Source organism: Coccinella septempunctata, chromosome 3 (genome assembly GCF_907165205.1).
Source record: "Coccinella septempunctata chromosome 3, icCocSept1.1, whole genome shotgun sequence".
In the NCBI taxonomy this organism is placed as follows: Eukaryota; Metazoa; Arthropoda; class Insecta; order Coleoptera; family Coccinellidae; genus Coccinella; species Coccinella septempunctata.
Window position 1 is genome coordinate 16336725 of NC_058191.1, and position 16205 is coordinate 16352929.

The window sequence follows — 16205 nt, forward strand, 5'->3', positions numbered from 1 at the left end:
GGAATTGAAATTTCAGTGGTCAATTCGGCAAAGTGTGATATCAATTCCTCGAAAACTGTTGGATCAATTCGAACCAAATCTTGAAACTGCACATAGTTTTCGGATTGAGATGCACATGTTGAATTTCAGTTCGATAGTTCAGATAGGAATTGAGATTTCATTGGTCAATTCGGCAAAGTGTGATATCAATTCCTCGAAAACTGTTGGATCAATTCGAACCAAATCTTGAAACTGCACATAGTTTTCGGATTGAGATGCACATGTTGAATTTCAGTTCGATAGTTCAGATAGGAATCGAGATTTCGGTGGTCTTTTCGGCAAAGTGTGATATCAATTCCTCCAAAACTGTTGGTTCAATTCGAACCAAATCTTGAAATTTCACACAGTTTTCGAATTGAGATGCACATGTTGAAATTCAGTTCGATAGTTCAGATAGGAATTGAGATTTCAGTGGTCAATTCGACAAAATATCATTTCAATTCCCAAGGAACTATTGGATCAATTCGACCCAAATCCCGAAACTGTACTCAGTTTTTGAATTGAGATGCACATGTTGAATTTCAGTTCGATAGTTCAGATAGGAATTGAGATTTCAGTGGTCAATTCGGCAAAGTGTGATATCAATTCCTCGAAAACTGTTGGATCAATTCGAACCAAATCTTGAAACTGCACATAGTTTTCGGATTGAGATGCACATGTTGAATTTCAGTTCGATAGTTCTGATAGGAATTGAGATTTCAGTGGTCGATTCGACATATTTTCATTTCAATTCCTAAGGAACTATTGGATCAATTCGACCAAAATCTCGAAACTGTACACAGTTTTCGAAATGAGATGCACATGTTGAATTTCAGTTCGATAGGTCAGATAGGAATCGAGATTTCGGTGGTCTTTTCGGCAAAGTGTGATATCAATTCCTCAAAAACTGTTGGATCAATTCGAACCAAATCTCGAAACAGCACATGGTTTCCGAATTGAGATGCACATGTTGAATTTCAGTTCGATAGTTCTGATAGGAATTGAGATTTCAGTGGTCGACTCGACAAAATATCATTTCAATTCCTAAGGAACTATTGGATCAATTCGACCAAAATCTCGAAACTGTACACAGTTTTCGAAATGAGATGCACATGTTGAATTTCAGTTCGATAGTTCTGATAGGAATTGAGATTTCAGTGGTCTATTCGGCAAAGTGTGATATCAATTCCTCAAAAACTGTTGGATCAATTCGAACCAAATCTTGAAACTGCACATAGCTTTCGAATTGAGATGCACATGTTGAATTTCAGTTCGATAGTTCTGATAGAAATTGAGATTTCAGTGGTCGATTCGACATATTATCATTTCAATTCCTAAGGAACTATTGGATCAATTCGACCAAAATCTCGAAACTGTACTCAGTTTTCGAATTGAGATGCACATGTTGAATTTCAGTTCGATAGTTCAGATAGGAATTGAGATTTCAGTGGTCAATTCGGCAAAGTGTGATATCAATTCCTAAAAAATATTGGATCAATTCGAACCAAATCTTGAAACTGCACATAGCTTTCGAATTGAGATGCACATGTTGAATTTCAGTTCGATAGTTCTGATAGGAATTGAGATTTCAGTGGTCGATTCGACATATTATCATTTCAATTCCTAAAGAACTATTGGATCAATTCGACCAAAATCTCGAAACTGTACATAGTTTTCGAAATGAGATGCACATGTTGAATTTCAGTTCGATAGTTCTGATAGGAATTGAGATTTCAGTGGTCAATTCGGCAAAGTGTGATATCAATTCCTCGAAAACTGTTGGATCAATTCGAACCAAATCTTGAAACTGCACACAGTTTCCGAATTGAGATGCACATGTTGAATTTCAGTTCGATAGTTTAGATAGGAATTGAGATTTCAGCGGTCTATTCGGCAAAGTGTGATATCAATTCCTCGAAAACGGTTGGATCAATTCGAACCAAATCTTGAAACTGCACACAGTTTTCGAATTGAGATGCGCATGTTGAATTTCAGTTCGATAGTTTAGATAGGAATTGAGATTTCAGTTGTCAATTCGGCAAAGTGTGATATCAATTCCTCGAAAACTGTTGGATCAATTCGAACCAAATCTTGAAACTGCACACAGTTTTCGAATTGAGATGCACATGTTGAATTTCAGTTCGATAGTTCAGATAGGAATCGAGATTTCGGTGGTCTTTTCGGCAAAGTGTGACATCAATTCCTCAAAAACTGTTGGTTCAATTCGAACCAAATCTTGAAATTTCACACAGTTTTCGAATTGAGATGCACATGTTGAAATTCAGTTCGATAGTTCAGATAGGAATTGAGATTTCAGTGGTCAATTCGACAAAATATCATTTCAATTCCCAAGGAACTATTGGATCAATTCGACCCAAATCCCGAAACTGTACTCAGTTTTTGAATTGAGATGCACATGTTGAATTTCAGTTCGATAGTTCAGATAGGAATTGAGATTTCAGTGGTCAATTCGGCAAAGTGTGATATCAATTCCTCGAAAACTGTTGGATCAATTCGAACCAAATCTTGAAACTGCACATAGTTTTCGGATTGAGATGCACATGTTGAATTTCAGTTCGATAGTTCTGATAGGAATTGAGATTTCAGTGGTCGATTCGACATATTTTCATTTCAATTCCTAAGGAACTATTGGATCAATTCGACCAAAATCTCGAAACTGTACACAGTTTTCGAAATGAGATGCACATGTTGAATTTCAGTTCGATAGTTCAGATAGGAATCGAGATTTCGGTGGTCTTTTCGGCAAAGTGTGATATCAATTCCTCAAAAACTGTTGGATCAATTCGAACCAAATCTCGAAACAGCACATGGTTTCCGAATTGAGATGCACATGTTGAATTTCAGTTCGATAGTTCTGATAGGAATTGAGATTTCAGTGGTCGACTCGACAAAATATCATTTCAATTCCCAAGGAACTATTGAATCAATTCGACCCAAATCCCGAAACTGTACTCAGTTTTCGAATTGAGATGCACATGTTGAATTTCAGTTCGATAATTCAGATAGGAATTGAAATTTCAGTGGTCAATTCGGCAAAGTGTGATATCAATTCCTCGAAAACTGTTGGATCAATTCGAACCAAATCTTGAAACTGCACATAGTTTTCGGATTGAGATGCACATGTTGAATTTCAGTTCGATAGTTCAGATAGGAATTGAGATTTCATTGGTCAATTCGGCAAAGTGTGATATCAATTCCTCGAAAACTGTTGGATCAATTCGAACCAAATCTTGAAACTGCACATAGTTTTCGGATTGAGATGCACATGTTGAATTTCAGTTCGATAGTTCAGATAGGAATCGAGATTTCGGTGGTCTTTTCGGCAAAGTGTGATATCAATTCCTCAAAAACTGTTGGTTCAATTCGAACCAAATCTTGAAATTTCACACAGTTTTCGAATTGAGATGCACATGTTGAAATTCAGTTCGATAGTTCAGATAGGAATTGAGATTTCAGTGGTCAATTCGACAAAATATCATTTCAATTCCCAAGGAACTATTGGATCAATTCGACCCAAATCCCGAAACTGTACTCAGTTTTTGAATTGAGATGCACATGTTGAATTTCAGTTCGATAGTTCAGATAGGAATTGAGATTTCAGTGGTCAATTCGGCAAAGTGTGATATCAATTCCTAAAAACTGTTGGATCAATTCGAACCAAATCTTGAAACTGCACATAGCTTTCGAATTGAGATGCACATGTTGAATTTCAGTTCGATAGTTCTGATAGGAATTGAGATTTCAGTGCTCGATTCGACATATTTTCATTTCAATTCCTAAGGAACTATTGGATCAATTCGACCAAAATCTCGAAACTGTACACAGTTTTCGAAATGAGATGCACATGTTGAATTTCAGTTCGATAGTTCAGATAGGAATCGAGATTTCGGTGGTCTTTTCGGCAAAGTGTGATATCAATTCCTCAAAAACTGTTGGATCAATTCGAACCAAATCTCGAAACAGCACATGGTTTCCGAATTGAGATGCACATGTTGAATTTCAGTTCGATAGTTCAGATAGGAATTGAGATTTCAGTGGTCGACTCGACAAAATATCATTTCAATTCCCAAGGAACTATTGAATCAATTCGACCCAAATCCCGAAACTGTACTCAGTTTTCGAATTGAGATGCACATGTTGAATTTCAGTTCGATAGTTCAGATAGGAATTGAGATTTCAGTGGTCAATTCGGCAAAGTGTGATATCAATTCCTAAAAACTGTTGGATCAATTCGAACCAAATCTTGAAACTGCACATAGCTTTCGAATTGAGATGCACATGTTGAATTTCAGTTCGATAGTTCTGATAGGAATTGAGATTTCAGTGGTCGATTCGACATATTATCATTTCAATTCCTAAGGAACTATTGGATCAATTCGACCAAAATCTCGAAACTGTACTCAGTTTTCGAATTGAGATGCACATGTTGAATTTCAGTTCGATAGTTCAGATAGGAATTGAGATTTCAGTGGTCAATTCGGCAAAGTGTGATATCAATTCTTCGAAAACTGTTGGATCAATTCGATCCAAATCTTGAAACTGCACATACTTTTCGAATTGAGATGCACATGTTGAATTTCAGTTCGATAGTTCAGATAGGAATCGAGATTTCGGTGGTCTTTTCGGCAAAGTTTGATATCAATTCCTCGAAAACTGTTGGATCAATTCGAATAAAATCTTGAAACTGCACATAGTTTTCGAATTGAGATGCACATGTTGAATTTCAGTTCGATAGTTCTGATAGGAATTGAGATTTCAGTGGTCGATTCGACATATTATCATTTCAATTCCTAAGGAACTATTGGACCAATTCGACCAAAATCTCGAAACTGTACACAGTTTTCGAAATGAGATGCACATGTTGAATTTCAGTTCGATAGTTCTGATAGGAATTGAGATTTCAGTGGTCGATTCGACAAAATATCATTTCAATTCCCAAGGAACTATTGGATCAATTCGACCCAAATCCCGAAACTGTACTCAGTTTTCGAATTGAGATACACATGTTGAATTTCAGTTCGATAATTCAGATAGGAATTGAAATTTCAGTGGTCAATTCGGCAAAGTGTGATATCAATTCCTCGAAAACTGTTGGATCAATTCGAACCAAATCTTGAAACTGCACATAGTTTTCGGATTGAGATGCACATGTTGAATTTCAGTTCGATAGTTCAGATAGGAATTGAGATTTCATTGGTCAATTCGGCAAAGTGTGATATCAATTCCTCGAAAACTGTTGGATCAATTCGAACCAAATCTTGAAACTGCACATAGTTTTCGGATTGAGATGCACATGTTGAATTTCAGTTCGATAGTTCAGATAGGAATCGAGATTTCGGTGGTCTTTTCGGCAAAGTGTGATATCAATTCCTCAAAAACTGTTGGTTCAATTCGAACCAAATCTTGAAATTTCACACAGTTTTCGAATTGAGATGCACATGTTGAAATTCAGTTCGATAGTTCAGATAGGAATTGAGATTTCAGTGGTCAATTCGACAAAATATCATTTCAATTCCCAAGGAACTATTGGATCAATTCGACCCAAATCCCGAAACTGTACTCAGTTTTTGAATTGAGATGCACATGTTGAATTTCAGTTCGATAGTTCAGATAGGAATTGAGATTTCAGTGGTCAATTCGGCAAAGTGTGATATCAATTCCTAAAAACTGTTGGATCAATTCGAACCAAATCTTGAAACTGCACATAGCTTTCGAATTGAGATGCACATGTTGAATTTCAGTTCGATAGTTCTGATAGGAATTGAGATTTCAGTGGTCGATTCGACATATTTTCATTTCAATTCCTAAGGAACTATTGGATCAATTCGACCAAAATCTCGAAACTGTACACAGTTTTCGAAATGAGATGCACATGTTGAATTTCAGTTCGATAGTTCAGATAGGAATCGAGATTTCGGTGGTCTTTTCGGCAAAGTGTGATATCAATTCCTCAAAAACTGTTGGATCAATTCGAACCAAATCTCGAAACAGCACATGGTTTCCGAATTGAGATGCACATGTTGAATTTCAGTTCGATAGTTCTGATAGGAATTGAGATTTCAGTGGTCGACTCAACAAAATATCATTTCAATTCCCAAGGAACTATTGAATCAATTCGACCCAAATCCCGAAACTGTACTCAGTTTTCGAATTGAGATGCACATGTTGAATTTCAGTTCGATAGTTCAGATAGGAATTGAGATTTCAGTGGTCAATTCGGCAAAGTGTGATATCAATTCCTAAAAACTGTTGGATCAATTCGAACCAAATCTTGAAACTGCACATAGCTTTCGAATTGAGATGCACATGTTGAATTTCAGTTCGATAGTTCTGATAGGAATTGAGATTTCAGTGGTCGATTCGACATATTATCATTTCAATTCCTAAGGAACTATTGGATCAATTCGACCAAAATCTCGAAACTGTACACAGTTTTCGAAATGAGATGCACATGTTGAATTTCAGTTCGATAGTTCTGATAGGAATTGAGATTTCAGTGGTCTATTCGGCAAAGTGTGATATCAATTCCTCAAAAACTGTTGGATCAATTCGATCCAAATCTTGAAACTGCACATAGCTTTCGAATTGAGATGCACATGTTGAATTTCAGTTCGATAGTTCTGATAGGAATTGAGATTTCAGTGGTCGATTCGACATATTATCATTTCAATTCCTAAGGAACTATTGGATCAATTCGACCAAAATCTCGAAACTGTACTCAGTTTTCGAATTGAGATGCACATGTTGAATTTCAGTTCGATAGTTCAGATAGGAATTGAGATTTCAGTGGTCAATTCGGCAAAGTGTGATATCAATTCCTAAAAACTATTGGATCAATTCGAACCAAATCTTGAAACTGCACATAGCTTTCGAATTGAGATGCACATGTTGAATTTCAGTTCGATAGTTCTGATAGGAATTGAGATTTCAGTGGTCGATTCGACATATTATCATTTCAATTCCTAAAGAACTATTGGATCAATTCGACCAAAATCTCGAAACTGTACATAGTTTTCGAAATGAGATGCACATGTTGAATTTCAGTTCGATAGTTCTGATAGGAATTGAGATTTCAGTGGTCAATTCGGCAAAGTGTGATATCAATTCCTCGAAAACTGTTGGATCAATTCGAACCAAATCTTGAAACTGCACACAGTTTTCGAATTGAGATGCACATGTTGAATTTCAGTTCGATAGTTTAGATAGGAATTGAGATTTCAGCGGTCTATTCGGCAAAGTGTGATATCAATTCCTCGAAAACGGTTGGATCAATTCGAACCAAATCTTGAAACTGCACACAGTTTTCGAATTGAGATGCACATGTTGAATTTCAGTTCGATAGTTTAGATAGGAATTGAGATTTCAGTTGTCAATTCGGCAAAGTGTGATATCAATTCCTCGAAAACTGTTGGATCAATTCGAACCAAATCTTGAAACTGCACACAGTTTTCGAATTGAGATGCACATGTTGAATTTCAGTTAGATAGTTTAGATAGGAATTGAGATTTCAGTGGTCAATTCGGCAAAGGGTGATATCAATTCCTCGAAAACTGTTGGATCAATTCGAACCAAATCTTGAAATTTCACACAGTTTTCGAAATGAGATGCACATGTTGAATTTCAGTTCGATAGTTCTGATAGGAATTGAGATTTCAGTGGTCGATTCGACAAAATATCATTTCAATTCCCAAGGAACAATTGGATCAATTCGACCCAAATCCCGAAACTGCACACAGTTTTCGAATTGAGATGCACATGTTGAATTTCAGTTCGATAGTTTAGATAGGAATTGAGATTTCAGTGGTCAATTCGGCAAAGTGTGATATCAATTTATCGAAAACTGTTGGATCAATTCGAACCAAATCTTGAAACTGCACACAGTTTTCGAATTGAGATGCACATGTTGAATTTCAGTTCGATAGTTTAGATAGGAATTGAGATTTCAGCGGTCTATTCGGCAAAGTGTGATATCAATTCCTCAAAAACGGTTGGATCAATTCGAACCAAATCTTGAAACTGCACACAGTTTTCGAATTGAGATGCACATGTTGAATTTCAGTTCGATAGTTCAGATAGGAATCGAGATTTCGGTGGTCTTTTCGGCAAAGTGTTATATCAATTCCTCAAAAACTGTTGGTTGAATTCGAACCAAATCTTGAAATTTCACACAGTTTTCGAATTGAGATGCACATGTTGAAATTCAGTTCGATAGTTCAGATAGGAATTGAGATTTCAGTGGTCAATTCGGCAAAGTGTGATATCAATTCCTCGAAAACTGTTGGATCAATTCGAACCAAATCTTGAAACTGCACATAGTTTTCGGATTGAGTTGCACATGTTGAATTTCAGTTCGATAGTTCAGATAGGAATCGAGATTTCGGTGGTCTTTTCGGCAAAGTGTGATATCAATTCCTAAAAAACTGTTATATCAATTCGAACCAAATCTCGAAACAGCACATGGTTTCCGAATTGTGATGCACATGTTGAATTTCAGTTCGATAGTTCTGATAGGAATTGAGATTCCAGTGGTCGATTCGACAAAATATCATTTCAATTCCCAGGGAACTATTGGATCAATTCGACCCAAATCCCGAAACTGTACTCAGTTTTCGAATTGAGATGCACATGTTGAATTTCAGTTCGATAGTTCTTATAGGAATTGAGATTTCAGTGGTCTATTCGGCAAAGTGTGATATCAATTCCTCAAAAACTGTTGGATCAAATCGACCCAAACCTTGAAACTGCACATCGTTTTCGGATTGAGATGCACCTGTTGAATTTCAGTTCGATAGTTCCGATAGGAATCGAGATTTCAGTGGCCTTTTCAACAAAGTGTGATATCAATTCCTCAAAAACTGTTGGCTTCTCCATGTTAGACCTTTGTCTAGGGTGATACCTAAATATTTTGCTTCGTTTTTCCATTCGATTTCTTCTCCATCTACCTCTAGATTTGTTGTAGTTCTTAGTCTCCTCTTCTGCAGTAATGTCGCTTGGCTCTTTTGTCCGTTGAGTTTTATTTTCCATTTAATACACCAGTCATTTATTTCATCTATAGCTTCTTGTAACATTCCTTCTATAATAACTGTAGTTGCACGGTTGTAATTTATCATTTTTGTGTAGAGAGCTTTAGATATCTCTACCCAATCTGAGGTGCCCATCATCGTGATGGGTGGAATTTTATCGAACAATTCATGATAAATAGAACTTATTCTTTTATTCATTGACCATCAAAATTCGATCCAAATCTCGAAACTCTGCACAATTTTTGAACTGAGATATACGTATTGAGTTTCATTCAGTTCGATAATTCAGATAGGAATTAAGATTTCTGTGGTCAATTCGGCAAAGTGTGATATGAATTTCTCAAAAACCGTTTGATCATTTCGAGCCAAATCTTGAAACTTCACATAGTTTTCGAATTGAGATGCACATGTTGAATTTCATATCGATAGTTCTGATAGGAATTGAGATTTCAGAGGTCAATTCGGCAAAGTGTGATATCAATTTCTCATAAACTGTTGGATCAATTCGAGCCAAATTTTGAAACTGTACATAGTCTTCGAATTGAGGTGCATATTGAGATGCATGCGAAAACTATGTGCAGTTTCAAGATTTGGTTCGAATTGATCCAATAGTTCCTTAGGAATTGAAATGATATTTTGACGAATCGACTACTACTCCGGTTAGCTCATCCACCATTTCAGTTTGTGCAATAAAAGATATTTTTCGGAACGGTATCATTTTAATATCGGTAGGAATTGAGATTTCAGACGTCAATTCGGCAAAGTGTGATATCAATTTCCCATAAACTGTTGGATCAATTCGAGCCAGATTTTGAAACTGTACATAGTTTTCGAATTGAGTTGCATATTGAGATGCATGCGAAAACTATGTGCAGTTTCAAGATTTGGTTCGAATTGATCCAATAGTTCCTTAGAAATTGAAATGATATTTGGACGAATCGACTACTACTCCGGTTAGCGCATCCACCATTTCGGTTGGTGCAATAAAAGATATTTTTCGGAACGGTATCATTTTAATAATCGGTAATTTTTTTTTCGGTAATTCTAATCCATTTTCACCTTCTACTTCGGTAGGGGTGGCAACGATGTGGGCGGCGACGGTTCTGACGGTGTTGGCGGTACGGCTGGCCTCAGTCGGAGGTCCGGCAGTATGGCCTCTGTCCTGCTCCCTGGAGTTGCGGTCGGTCCTGAGGCAGTTTTGGCGGTCCCTGGTCCCCTATCTCTAACGCAACACACCCTGGAAAAGACCCCCACACGGCCGCACCTGGAACAGAACTTCGTCCTTTCCCCTCGGCAGTCCTCCCTGTGGTAGCCTTCATTGCCACACCGCCAGCAACTGTGGGGGCCTAACCCCAGGTAGAACTGAAGTCCACAGGTCCCCACGGTCCTTTCGAACTGAAATTCAACATGTGCATCTCAATTCGAAAACTGTGTACATACACCAGTGGCGGGCGTGGTTGCCTGTCGCACTTGAGACTCGGAGGCTGAAAATGACATTGTTTGACCTTAACACTTTGGATTTCTTCAAATAGTGGGACCGATATTAGCCAAGTTGACGGAAATTTTACGGGCGAATGGTTGGTAAATTATTGCTAAGGACTTGAAATTGAAAGTTTCCTGCGCAATTTCGAGGATTTTAAAGTTTTTCATTTGTACCAATTATTGGGTTCATCATTGCATCGTATTTCACGACTTGCCGCAGTCGCTCTTGTCAAGGTTCATGGATATTCTTGTCATAAGTTATTATTCCGAAAGTTGTGTCTCCTTGATCGAACAATTCATGATAAATAGAATTTATTCTTTTATTCATTGACCATCAAAATTCGATCTAAATCTCGAAACTCTACACAATTTTCGAACTGAGATATACGTATTGAGTTTCATTCAGTTCGATAATTCGGATAGGAATTAAGATTTCTGTGGTCAATTCTGCAAAGTGTGATATGAATTTCTCAAAAACCGTTTGATCATTTCGACCCAAATCTTGAAACTTCACATAGTTTTCGAATTGAGATGCACATGTTGAATTTCATATCGATAGTTCAGATAGGAATTGAGATTTCAGTGGTCGATTCGACATATTATCATTTCAATTCCTAAGGAACTATTGGACCAATTCGACCAAAATCTCGAAACTGTACACAGTTTTCGAAATGAGATGCACATGTTGAATTTCAGTTCGATAGTTCTGATAGGAATTGAGATTTCAGTGGTCGATTCGACAAAATATCATTTCAATTCCCAAGGAACTATTGGATCAATTCGACCCAAATCCCGAAACTGTACTCAGTTTTCGAATTGAGATGCACATGTTGAATTTCAGTTCGATAATTCAGATAGGAATTGAAATTTCAGTGGTCAATTCGGCAAAGTGTGATATCAATTCCTCGAAAACTGTTGGATCAATTCGAACCAAATCTTGAAACTGCACATAGTTTTCGGATTGAGATGCACATGTTGAATTTCAGTTCGATAGTTCAGATAGGAATTGAGATTTCATTGGTCAATTCGGCAAAGTGTGATATCAATTCCTCGAAAACTGTTGGATCAATTCGAGTCATTCACTTGACAGGAGAAGACGTGCTACAGTGCTCCTAGTGCTATAAAAGAGAAAGCGGACGAGAAAGTCGAAGTGTCACAGTGTCGTAAAAGAGAAAGCGGAGGTGAAAGTGCCCACTAACCAAGCTACGGAATATTTGATTCCGTCTGTGAAGTTTTTGTAGGTTCTATATTTGTTATCGGAATTTTAATTCGTTAAAATTTTCAAAGTTGGTGTTCATCCTAAGTGTCCAGAGAATTTCTCGTTGGTACTGCAGAAAACATCAGGTGAGCTTATTTTTCGTATCTCTTTTCTGATTTTTATCATAGCGTATAAAACATTCGGCTTTATACCATAGTTTTATATCAGACTATTTCAGTGAAGATTTCTGAATATCTTATTATTTTCAAATTGTTTGATATTTTGAGATTTTTGATTATAAAACCATGTCGGAATCCTCAGATAATGAGGGCTCCTACATGGAAGCGACCGATGCTGAAGAGTTCAGCGAAGGCGAACACGAGGAGCTTGTAAAGCTCAGAGAAGAAAATGGGCAGTTGAAAGCTCAAATAGTCAAACTGACTGAAACTGTGTCACAGTTGGTCGGTGAGATGCGCCTATTGAGGGAGGAAATGACCCGCAACAATATGACGAAACCTCCCACGTACGCCGCAATCACAAAGCCGGTACAGGGTTCCAAGAATAATTCCCTTATAGGAACTGTTTCACAACCCGAAACAAGGAAAAATGATACAACCCAAGTCGCGAAGGCCCCAAACGCGCCCCCAACTAAACGCGCGCGAAAAGAAAGCTCCTCTTCTGATGAGGAGACTGTCAAGAAGGCAATGGAAGTGCCTAAAAAAGATAAAATTCCACCCATCACGATGATGGGCACCTCAGATTGGGTAGAGATATCTAAAGCTCTCTACACAAAAAGGATAAATTACAACCGTGCAACTACAGTTAAAGACGGTATAAAAATCATCGCGTCAACCGTAGATGATTTTAGAAAAATCACGAAATTCTTCGAGCAGCGTGGTAAAGAATTTTTTACCTACCAAATGGAGGAGGAGAAGAAGATATATGCCGTTATTAGGCATTTACCAATCGACGCTGATCTTGCGTTGATTAAGGACGACCTGATATTCCAGGGAATAACAGACGCTGAGGTGTCCAGAATGACATCGAACAAGACAAAGAAACAAATAACTCTCTACCTGGTTAAAACCCAGAAAAAGGAAATATTCGAAGTGAAGCGACTCTACAACCTCTGTATTGTGGTTGAGCATAAAAAGAGGCCTGAAAGTCCAAGCCAGTGCTTTAGGTGCCAAAGGTACGGGCATGCACAAAACAAATGCTCCTTCCCGTGGAGATGCGTAAAGTGCTCAGGAAGCCACAGCAGCAATGACTGCACACTCACCAGAAAAGGTGAAGAGAGAAATGCCACATGCGTCTTATGTGGAGAAGAGGGCCATCCAGCTAGCTACAAAGGATGTAGCGAGTTCAAGTTGGTGACCAGAAAGAAAAATTCCCGAAAATCAGTTGAACAGAAAAAGAAGGTAACAAAAACAACAACTTCTGAACAAAAAATTCAGGAAGTAGCGAAGACCCAACCTACAGAGCAGGAAAAGAAGAGGGAGACTCCGAAACCCGTCCAGAAAAAAGAAGGACAGAAAAAGCTTACAATGAAACAAGCTGTGAACAGTCAACAAGATAAGAAAAAGATATCTGAATCAGCCGATGATTTAGATATCTTCACAGAAAAAATATTCAACAAGATAATGTTGAAAATTGAGAGGGAAATGGAGAAAAAACTCCAAGCATTATTCAGTAAACTGAATTAATGGACCTTACGGATATTAGGAAGAAATCCCTCAAGATAATCTCGTGGAACATAAACGGGATCAACACTCGGAAAGCCGAGATAGAACAAATAATATCAGAAAGACAACCTGATATTATAGCCCTACAGGAAACAAGAATAAACCGGAACAGAAGACTGAATTTCATGAATTATGAAACATATAGATGTGACAGAATTACAAACACCGGAGGAGGAGTAGCAATATTGGTGAGAACAGATCTGAAACACTACTTTAAAAGTAGATCCGACGAAACACAAGGAAAAACAGAAAAAGTGACGATTGTTGCCGAATTAAATCGGCAAAGAGTCGAAATAACCTCGGCGTATAAGCCACCACAAAACAATCTATTGGAAGAAGAGATAAACAACATGTTGGAAGGATCAAATCCGAAAATCTCCATCGGAGATTTCAACTGTAAATCCCCATTATGGAATAGCATAACAGAGAATAGAAATGGCAAAAAACTCAAGGATTTCGCCGAAAAACAAAATGCCATAGTTATTGGACCAGAGCTACCGACATATCTTGCTTTTGGACGAGGAATACCAGATGTAATAGATATCGCGATATTGAAAAATATAACTCAAGAATTCTCGATTGAAACTTTGGAAGATGGAACCTCAAACCACAATCCCGTGGAATTGACAATTGGAGAAGAACCAAGAGAAAAACTGTTGGAAATAAGAGAATATACCAATTGGACTAAATACAGCCATTTAATACAATCGGAAATAACAGAAATTCCAACAATAAACACTCCAGACGATCTGGAATGTGCGGTTGATAAACTGGAAGAGATTATATTGAAAGCTTACGAAAAAAGCACGAGAAGAGTGAAGAGACCAGCTCCAAGTCATCCGCATGGCGATACGCCTAAAGAAGTAAAAGATCTTATACAAGAAAATCGAAGACTAAGAAGAATATATAGGATGAACAAAAATGATCTGAATAGAAGGAACCTCAACCGACATAGCCAAGTTCTGAAAAATGCCCTGAAAGATCTAAGAGCAAGCAGATGGAACAAAAGAGTTCAAGAACTGAATACAATCGATCATTCTGCATGGAGAATGCAAAAAAGCCTACGAGGAGAAAAGACTAAAATTCCACCCCTACACGGAGAAAGGGGAATGGCTTATACCAATACTGATAAGGCAGATGCATTGGCGGACTCGATCGAACGAGAATCGAGAATAAATTACAGGATAGACGACGATAATGAAGATTTGGAAGAACTGGTTGAAGAAAATGATGAAGAAATGGATGAATTACCAGCGACTGCTGAAATAGACAAGCCAACATCGCCAAATGAAATCAGGGAAATAATAAGAAGTTTGAAGAAGAGGAAAGCTCCCGGAAGCGATAAAATAACGAATGTTATGTTAAAGAAATTACCTAGAAAAGGTATAGCCGCTCTAACAAATATCGCGAATGGAATTATGAGGACAGAACACTACCCAGAAAAATGGAAAACAGCAGAAGTCATAGTATTCAATAAACCATTCAAAGAGAAGAAGTTTCCACAAAACTACAGACCGATAAGTCTACTGTCGGCTTTAGGAAAAGTAGTAGAAAGAATTATCGCCACGAGGCTAAATGAGGAAACCGAAAATCTGGAACTAATTCCACCAGAACAGTTCGGATTCAGAAGAGAGCATTCAACAGAACAACAATTATTAAGGCTCACAGAGTACATAACAGAGGGATTCCAAAATAAACAAGCTACAGGTCTTGTTTTACTAGACGTCGCCAGAGCATTCGACAGAGTATGGCATGAAGGATTAATATATAAGATGAGATGCGCTGGATATTCGATCAAAATATGCAAGTTGATCAGGAATTATCTCAAAAATAGAAGATTTTACGTGAAAGTGGGAGGAGAATGCTCCTCAACAAGAGATATAGAGGCTGGAGTACCCCAAGGATCAGTACTTGGGCCACTTCTGTACAACATATACATCCACGATATTCCGAAAAATCCAAGAACCATGCTAACGTTATATGCTGACGACACAGGCATAGCAACTCGACACCGAAACCCTGAAATAATAGAACGAGTTCTACAAGAGTCGATTGACGAAACAAATGACTGGTGCATAAAGTGGAAAATCAAGCTCAATGGACAAAAGAGCCAAGCAATATTACTACAGAAGAGAAGACTGCGACCCACAACGAAACTGGATGTTGACGGCGAAGAAATCGACTGGAAAAATGAAGCCAAATATTTAGGAATAACGCTTGACAAAGGACTTACTTGGAAAAGTCATATCAAACAAGCAATCGACAAAACGAAAGCAGCGATGAATAGACTCTATCCTCTGATAGGAAGAAGAAGCCACATGTCGAAAGAGACAAAATTGAAGATAATCAAAGCTGTTGCTAGGCCTCAACTGACTTATGGATCAGTTGCCTGGGGTTTCGCGGCAAAGAGCCATATCAAAAGAATTCAGGCCACTGAAAACAAGCTGCTACGATGTGCAATAGATGCACCTTGGTTTGTCAGGAATAGACAGATTTATAAGGACCTGAAATGGGAAACCATAACGGAATTCATGAACAGAAAAGCAGAGAAATTATTCGAAACAGCGAAAAACCATCCGAATCAAGAACTCAGGAGACTAGTGGACTACGACCCAGAGGAAGACAAAAGGAGAATGCGAATTTACCGAAGGAGACCAAGAGATCAATTAAAAAGAGATTAAAATAACAACAGAAACTTATTGAAAAATTCAATAAAGTGTT